The following is a 9,545-nucleotide window of genomic DNA, read 5'->3' as shown; positions in this document are numbered from 1 at the left end:
CTTTCCGTTGCATCCAGTCTTACTGCACCAGCTGTCTCACAGTCAGGAGACTCCCTACATCAGAACGAACATGACTAAACTTATGTTTGGCTCCTCTCCACCTTCCAGCTGGAGCAGATTGCAGGACAAAAGGAAAAAAAAGTGGACACTCCGACTCCACCCTGCGAGTTTCACAGGTCTGGAAAAGAGATCTTACAGGATGTGATTCATTAAAACTCTGCTTGTCGTCTCATTTGATCTGTGATTGTTGTCTTTTTTCTGTTATCCATTTGGTCTCACGCTGTGTTTTCACAGTAAAAGATTTCACTTCACACAAAGAAAGGTCGATAACTCCGTGAGCTCTCTGATCTCTTCAACGTGTGCCTGAAAGCAAAGTCGGCAAACTTCAAATACGTGATGTAAATTAGTACGTTTAAAATTTTAAAAGAATTTCCTGAAAATCTGGAAAACAAAGTGCAAAAATAAAACATGCATCAACACATCATGGCTATCCACACTGTATTAAAAATACCAGAAATGCTTTATTGTAATGTAAGTAAATACTATAAATACTAAAGCTTTAGAGTTGGAAAAAGAATATTGGTGCAAGTTACCGCACATTTTTGAGGCATGAGAGTGTTTTTTCTCAAGTCTCAGGAGAATGTACAGTACATGTTTGAATCAGCTCTTTGTTCGGGTGTGGCCTCTAAATCACGACTGTACACCATATTATCCATATCAAAGAGAGTGTAAGGCTCAGTATAGTTCAGCTTACAGTAGTTCTGTTCACTGTTTTATTATCAGGACTGTGAGATTGTCATGAATTCATTTTTACCCCAGTCAGCTGGCACACAACCGCCCGATCCCAGAACAGTGGAGGGAATTTTACTTCAGTTACAAAAATCCTTAATAAAACAGAGGAAAGCAGTTACACAGTATCCTCTCTAACAGCAGGAACACATTATTTTATAAGCTGTATTTTCAGCTTTGTAAAGAAGCAACACTTTTGTGTTTTACTGGTAGTCCTCGCTTATGAAACATGGTAGGAACACGCTGAAACATGAAGCATGCACATCGTTTTCACAGGACTCGACGCAGTCGCCTGGAAAACTGTGGATCCTGTGATTCAGCAGCTTGTAGAACCACCCTCAGCAGCACTAACTTGAAGTAATCAGTTTCTGTACAACTTTATCAGTCTCACATCACTGCAGAGGAATTTTGGCGCTCTCTTCTTCGGGATGTTCGTTGAGGTTCGCAGGCGTTTGTTTGTGGACAGATATCTTTACATGCCACCACAGCATTAAAGGTTAAGTCTGGACTTTGACTGGTTCACTGCGGCACCTTGATTCTTTTATTTTTCAGATTTACTGCTTGGGATCTTTGTCTGGTGGTCCAGTCGACCCACTCTGGTCCCAGCTTTAGAATACTTTGGTATACAGAGAAGTTCAACCATTACTATTTTTGTACAATAAAACAAATAAAATGTTGCGTTTTCTACAAAAACGGGAACATTAAAGCCCGACATCGACACCGTCAAACTCTGGATACTGTGCAGTGGAATATTCTGACCTTCTCTGTGTTATGTTGATATGGCTGAATGGATGGAAGGCTCCACAGGCTCCAGAGCGTCATGTTGTGTCTTCATGTAATCCTCTGTTTCAACATAAAGTACTCGTCTGTACAAGTTATCTTTTACATGGACTGTAAAAATAATTTCCCCCAGGGATCAATAAAGTATTCTGATTCTGATTCTGATTCTGATGGTACTCTTTGACCGTGGCAGGCAGATTACATGCTTGGATGAATGAATCTGTGCTTGTTATCATTCTTAGTCAAAAGCCATGCAGACTTTTATTGTGAAATGTTGTTTGAGCAGGTTTATAGGAAGCAAAAAACACTATGATCCGCTTTGTCAAACATCACATCTGTGGTGCTCTTACTACCACTCACGGTCGTCGCCCTTCTTCCTGATCTAGCTTCAACAGCTCTTTCCCACAGCCTGTGGCAACGCTCATCAAGTTTATCCCTCTGTTGGATCAGGATATTATTTAACGAACTTAGTGAATTTGTTCATTTCATTTCCAATTCCATATTTTGATTGAGTGAAAAAGATTCTTATGTCATGTTGGTGCAACCTCTGGGTTCATGCTTGTCACGGTCCTGGGTCGTTGATCCAGTGTTTTGAGGGTTCATGATGTACTTTTGGTTTATGAAGTTATGTTCCAGTGTTTCATCCGTTGTATTCACTCTGTTGTTTGTATCCCCAGGTCTTAGTTTGCTGTCTAGCCTTTAAGTTTCGGTTATTATTCCCCCCTCTGTGTTCCCCGTCCACTTGTGTATATAGTGTCTGCGTCTCCTTCTGTCCGGTGTTGTGATCTCCCTCTTGCTGTGTGTCGTGTCTGTAAGGTAACTCCTTGTATAATTCTTTCTGGTTAGTATCTCCCAGTTGGCCTTCCCAGTTTAAATCTGTTCTGAGTGCAGTCCTGCTTGTGAGTCTGGATTTTGGGTCCTGGCACACACAGATTACCGTGACAATGCCATGTCTGAAACAAAGTGTTTTAGGTCCTGTTTAAGAGAACTACCTTTTGATTGGCTGTTTATCATAAACAGAAGGTTTGACAGCTGAGTTGGTGCTGAGTGCTCACAGCCAGAACTGTGTGTCCGAGATGGCCTTAAAAGGAGTCACTCTCTATGACATCACAGAGATCCAAGACTAGAAAAAACTGCGATCTTAGTCTGAAAGGCTGAGGATCATAGAATTTATTACTTGCCTCGTTATTTGAAACTTTGGCAATATTCAATATGGATAATTCCATATCCTGTTACAGTTCAGCTACTGTAACAGTTATATATGACAGAAAACGAGGGAAAAGTCCTCTTTGTTTGGATATCTGCTGCTGCTCGTTCAGTCCTACAGTCATTTAGGTTTGACGACCTAAATCCACCCTGAACTTATTGTCTTCAACACTCCTGACAGTTGATGTGACACTGAGGTCAGGACTCGTGAATGTCGCATCAACATGAGGTTGGTGTTAGTCAGCAAACGCTGACCCCACAGGATTCAGTTTCATGTATTCATCCCATCTGCTTCCTTTACCACACACACATACACTTACTCAGGAATGTGTTACATTGTACAGTGAAATGTGAGCCTGTGGGTACAGCAGGGTGTGTGTTATGATGTGATGTACTTGGCTGAAAGAATGAAAACACAGCTTTGGCGTTCACAAAAAACAGTTACCGGTTCTAATTGCATCTGCGTGGCAGACCGAGTCCATTTCTGAGTGACCGTCCCTCAACATAACAACTCCTAAAACGAAACTTTTGCAAAGCTATCACCCATAAATGTGATGATTTATGGTCACAGTGTGAGAGCATTGCTGGGTCGCTTCATATTTTCTGGCAGCTCGTTAGTTACAGATGTGACAGCTGTGACTCCTCCCTCTCCATGATGTGGTTTTCTGTCCTCGCTGATCACAGATTTTGGTCCTTCAGTGTTTCTGTTTGTGATGCCATTTGTCAAAGGTTGCCTGGGAACAATAACAACAAGAGTTAAACATTTTAACAAAAGCATATAATGAAAGTGGGCCAACTATTCATCATGTTAGCTTTATGTCTGTGGAAGTCCTGCATGAGTGACAAATAAACATAACAGATGAATGACACCAGCAGAAGTGACCTGTTTCTGCCTGGGCCACGTCCTGATGCTGCTCAAATGATGTCGTGTTTATGGAAGCTGTGCGGTATTCAATAAGAAATTAATGGACTTTTGTGTCCCAAAAACCATGACGAAGACATTTCTGAACCAGAAGCTGTGGGTGGATAAAAGCATCTACACTGCTCTGAGGACCAACACCACCGCCTGTAATAAAGAGCTCTCAGTCAGTAACATGAGGAAATACAAGGCTGCCTCTGATAAAGTCCACAGAGCGCAATCTGTCTCCAGAAGACCACGTACCATCACAGACTGTAAGGAAAAACCCTCGATCTCTCTGGCTGGAGAAGCACAGATCTTCTATGTGTACTTTGAGGGCAGGAAACCAACGTACCACCTGGTGGATTCATGACAACCACTGGGACAGATCACAACTTAAGGAGGACTTGATTCCCTTGAAGGCCGTGAATTTATTAGACGTTTTCTCAAGGGAAGTGCCAACGAGCTAGTCCCTGTGATATATTTAACGACTGCATCATCCCCACCAGAGATGGGCAGTAACGCGTAACGCGTTACTGTAATCTGATTACTTTTTTCAAGTAACGAGTAAAGTAAGGGATTACTATTGCAAAAACGGTAATTAGATTACCGTTACTTTCCCGTAGGAACGCTGCGTTACTGCGTTACTAAAACTGTGATTTTTTTGCGAGAATGTCTCATGACAGTGACGTAAGCGAGTGCGACGTTGGTGACAACAGCTGTGTGCAGATCAACAATGGATCATATATCGAGTGCAGAGAGAGTATAGGGCTTTGGAGTTGACGTCACGCCGCAATGCATTGTGGGAGCACAGCTCCATTTTCGGGGTCTACGAATCAAAGCAAACACACTGTGTTGGAACGACGACGACAAGAAACATGCTTAAAAGCAGCTCAAAAGAAAACGGACGGTATAGAGACCGATTGCGTCCAGAGGCGAAGCAGCGGTACTTGAAAAAAATAGAGTGCATCGCAAATCTGGACCCATATGAAATACGGCAGTGGAGTAAAGACCCAGACGACCTCCCGCCACTGTCCTACCCCGATATCTTCACGTATCTTGTTTGTGGAGTAAGCGCTTACACAGCGAACCAGTTTCATAATTACAAGTCACTTGAGGCGCACATCCAATTTACAAATGGCTGGGTGCAAGATTTGGCTATTTTCAAGCCGCCAAACTCTGAGTACATCGTCAAAGTAAGTCAGCTGGAGTGCATCGAGTGAAATAGCCATTTTCCACCCCCCACCATAATTAATGTTATACATTTATCATTGAACTGCTAAAATAACGTTATCATATTATATGCCCGTAATTGTAAAGTACATGCAAATTAACACATTGATAATCGGGCAAATTATTAATGCCAATTTGTGTCCTTCCTGCAGTGTTGGGTAAGTTACTTTAAAATAGTAACTTAGTTACATTACTAGTTACTTCTCTCAAAAGTAACTCAGTTACTTCAAGTTACTCGTTACTTTCAAAGTAACTAGTTACTAGGGAAAGTAACTTTGGTTTTACTCAGACTTCTCTTGTTAATGTGTTGCTTCCATAACTTTGCCAGTCTTCTAGCTTGCTTACTTGCCACAGTGCACTGTGCCACCTACCAATAGAAAGGAAAAGATAATGTGCACATTTCCACGAGAGAAATCCCACGCCTGGACCGTCATTGACTGCTGCCATGATTCTAGCCTACGTCACAGCCTCATGTGCGCCTTTTACATCCAACACAAAAACTGCAGTCGTGGTGCTTTCGATTGTACTCAGAACTCGGAAATTCTGCCTTCTGAATAGGAAGATGTAGGTAACACCAGACTGCAGATGAGCTGCATACAGGGCTGGACTGGGACAAATAAATCGTCCCGGGCATTTTGACTAGAGACCGGCCCACCATTATAGGAAAAATCATAAAGCCTTTGAATGAAAACAAACACTGTTGTGACAGTGATGTACACTGTTCTGATGGTATATATGCATCAATCTATCAATCGTTTGTTGTAAGATTCAGATAATTATTTTTTAAAAGCGAGACATTTTAAATGAGAATAAGAAAGAAAAGTATTTCTTTGTGCCCCCCTCTCCCTGTTAATGCCCTACATGGCCCCCTGGCAACACTTTGCTAGATCCGCCCCTGCACAGTTACCAGCTGTCAGCTACTTAGAAAAGGATCCTGGTGTTATTTGTCTCTCAGAAACAGTTCATAACTTCCCTTCAACTCATTCATGTCACCTAAAAGGTAAACCTGTTTCTCCATCACCTGTTCAGCTCTGACGATCCAGTAAGGACATCTCCTGGTTTCATCTTCATGTTTCCCTCTCACCACATAACCAAACCGACATCATGACCAGCAGCTTTTACAGCTGTGGCTCCAGCAAACATCAGCTGATACTAGAAATTAATATTAAATAAATTCTAACAACAGCTGATCAAGCTTAAACGTGCTGCTGTTGTTTAGCGCGACATCCACTGGTTTCCTCTTTCGGCGCAAAGTGGGCGATAAACAAACAAGAGAGCCGATCAGCTGATCACTGATCAGTTTTCATGATTGAAGTAGAAACGGAAGAGGGAGGGGAGAGAATGAGAGAAGAAGAGGCAGCTGTGCAGCAAAGACACAGAATAACTCCAGCTTTGTGCCTTTTCCATTGTAGCTGAATTACGGGACAAACTGTTCCTTTTCACCTCAACAAGAAACGCGTAATATTTCCTCTGAATACCAGACGGGACGGTTGGCAACTCTAATAACTTATGAACAAAATAAAGTTCAACATCATTAACTTCATAGCACCACCCAGCTGTATAGAAACTCCGTCATGCTAGCTAGCACGCAGTACGGAAAAAGTCAGAATAACGAAAATAAACTCCACCTAAACTTGGTCAGAGCGTTCTCACTCCCGAGGCGTAACATGTCGACGTTTTGTCACGTCCCGCGGCGTTCCTGAGGAACGCGAAAGGAGACCTTCGGCGTTCTTATGGTACGCGGTGGGTTATGGCTGGAATCCAGTGCAATGACGCTCCCGCTGTCATGGTCCCTGTGCCTCACCAGCTGATTCTGTATTAGGCAACATGTTTTCTCTCTCTCTCTCCTGCCGGGGCGATGCTCATTATGGGCTCCCGCCCCTGGCCCACGCACCTGCTGCCGATCGGGATAATCACAAGGCCGATTTAAGACAGCAGCACTGTGTCACTCGTCGCTGGATCGTTGAGTTATCAGCGTCAGTCGCTCAGTAGATTGTAAATAAGGATCTGTGAGTTCGTTCCGTCTGTTCGCCTCTAACTATAATCTCTGTGTACAGATCTATCCCGGACCTTTCCCTGCCTGCCTGTCATCCCGTGGACGAGTGAGTGGATGGTGTTTCCCCAGTGTGGGGAGTGAAGAGAGAGAGCCTTTGGAGGACGTCAGATTCCCGTCTTTTCCCTCACATACCCCGGAACCCTGGACCCCCCTCCCCTCCCTCCAGCACTTTGTAAATAGCATCACCTGGTGTTGTTGTGTAAATAAAATCTGTAAATCCTGTAAGGAGTCCCGGTCTGCGCCTGAGTCCGTTAACTGAAACCTGACACCCGCGGTAATAGACGTTCCAGCCCTGTATTCCAGCCCTAACCATAACCTTATTCCAGACCGTAACCAGGACTTTAATGATGTTAAATAGCGTGTTTCTAAGCGATTTGAAGAAAAAGAGCGAACATGTGTAGGTTCAGTCCAGACGGTTCTCATATTTCCTCTTTTTCCGAGGTCGTCATTTAGGAACGTGGTGGGTAGCCGAAAACGTAATATGGTGACGATTTGTCACCTAGCGTAAAATGTTACGCTTTGGGAGTGAGAACGGGTTGACTTGGTTTATATCTGACCCAGAGAGACTGCAGGTCATAACTTCTTACCTGAAGTTCAGTTCACACTCGGACCGGCGGCCGCCTCGGGTCTCTTTTCCTTCTGCGTCCCCTTTCTCCAGCCCGAGAACGTGTTGCTTTCTCTCATCCACCTGCTGGCCTCCACCACTTGCTAATGTTACTGAATCTGTGGAAGCTCCACGATAGCCACCACATGAAGTAACGAGTAACGACCCTATCTAAATCCCAGTAACGACTAACGCGTTCCTGATTTTGGCATAATAACTAGTTACCGTGCTCGTTACCACAATAATAACGTAGTTACTGTAACGCGTTCCTTAATAACGCGTTAGTCCCAACACTGCCTTCCTGTCTCATTTCATTTATTGTCTTTACATCAACCAATCAAGTCACTCCATTCGATGTTTGATCGCAATTTCTATAACTTCCGAGACCACCAACGATGATATTATTCAGCTATAAAGTGTGATGTGAACATATTTAGAACTTACCGGAATGAAAATGTCTTGAGCACACCAACTGATATCTGGAGACGTAACAGAACTTGATATCAGCTCGTCTCACGGCTGCTATCCAGGCTAGACGCCTTCGTTTGGTAATATCCGATACATGAGCTCCTTCATGTTGCTTCCAGGTTGGGAAAGCATAAAAAGACAATCCAAACTTATTCCCGTGCCGGTCGTAAGATCGAACATTGCAGCCGACCACACAGCAAGTACGAACCATGGCTATGCTTTCGCTCCTTACTTAGACCCCCCAAAATGGCCAAAATCCTTTCCACGCCCACCCCCGTGACATCACGCTCCAAAGCCCTATGAGCGTGCAGCGTTTAAAGCGTGGAAGTACTGACCTTACTTTGAGTTTGATTCCATAAAAAGTGACAAAAACATTAGTGTCCGTTGTGCGTGGGAAGAAAACTTCTTTTTACAGTGAAAAACCCCCCTAAACTTCCAAACAAGCACCGAGTAGCTACGACGTAATGGGAAACTCACAGAGAAACTCGCGGATTCTTCAACTGACCACGGCACACCTGCACCAGGGTAAACCTCCGCCTACCCCACTCCTGCTTTACAGGTGAAAATAGAGCAACAGGACCGCTGAGTCTTTGACTTTATTTATTTTTTGCTGTGTTTTACTTGCATCTATTTGAAAGAGTGAGTGTAAACACAAAAAATATTTTATTTTATGAGCTGGAATGTGCAGAAAATAGGTTTAAATGTTAAACTAATTTCTTCCAGTCAGAGAATGTTGCATATAATTAAATGTTTGCTTGATGCATAAAGTTAAAAGATTAAAACTAATAAAACAAGTTTTAAAAAGAGACTTTTCCATTTGATGACATTTTGTATGATGGATTATGCAGAAAAAGTAGAATTGGGCTGAAAGATCTATCGCTTTATCACCTATTCAGGTTGTAAATCGTGCTTTTAAAAAGTAACTAAGTAACTAAGTAATTAATTACTTTTGAAAATACGTAATCAGTAAAGTAACGGGATTACTTTTTTGGGGAAGTAATCAGTAATTAGTTACTGATTACTTTTTTCAAGTAACTTGACCAACACTGATCCCCACATGCATCAAACAGTCAGACATAGTTCCTAAGAAAGTCCAGCTCCCAGCAGTTTAAATGACCATTGCTTCTGGATCCTTGATGTTTGCAGAGATAAAGCGAGATCAGAACCTTAAACACATCCTCCTTGCCCGAGCTTTACAATTTGCATACGTCCCCACAGATCCACAGATGACTCCATAGCCCACTTACTCAACTCTATCCAATTTGGGCACTAGCAGAAGGGTTCATGTTAGCCTGTTATTTATAGACTACAGTTCAGCACTTAATGCAGTAGCTCACTTCAGGCTGGCCACTAAACTAACCTTGGCCTGCCTTTCCCCACCCTCAAGGCGAGTCTTCAGTTTCCTGACTAGCAGACCACAGGTGGTTCGCACAACAGGTGGCTCAAGGTTGTGTGTTGAGTCCTCTGTTGGATCCCCCTTACACCTATGACTGTGCAGATACTTCAGACTC

This window comes from Diplotaxodon limnothrissa, linkage group LG20, assembly GCF_057381915.1.
Source record: "Diplotaxodon limnothrissa isolate DT_005_m linkage group LG20, D_limnothrissa_male_GT1.1, whole genome shotgun sequence".
NCBI lineage: Eukaryota > Metazoa > Chordata > Actinopteri > Cichliformes > Cichlidae > Diplotaxodon > Diplotaxodon limnothrissa.
The sequence above is the reverse complement of the archived record's forward strand: the minus strand, read 5'-3'. Positions refer to the sequence as shown.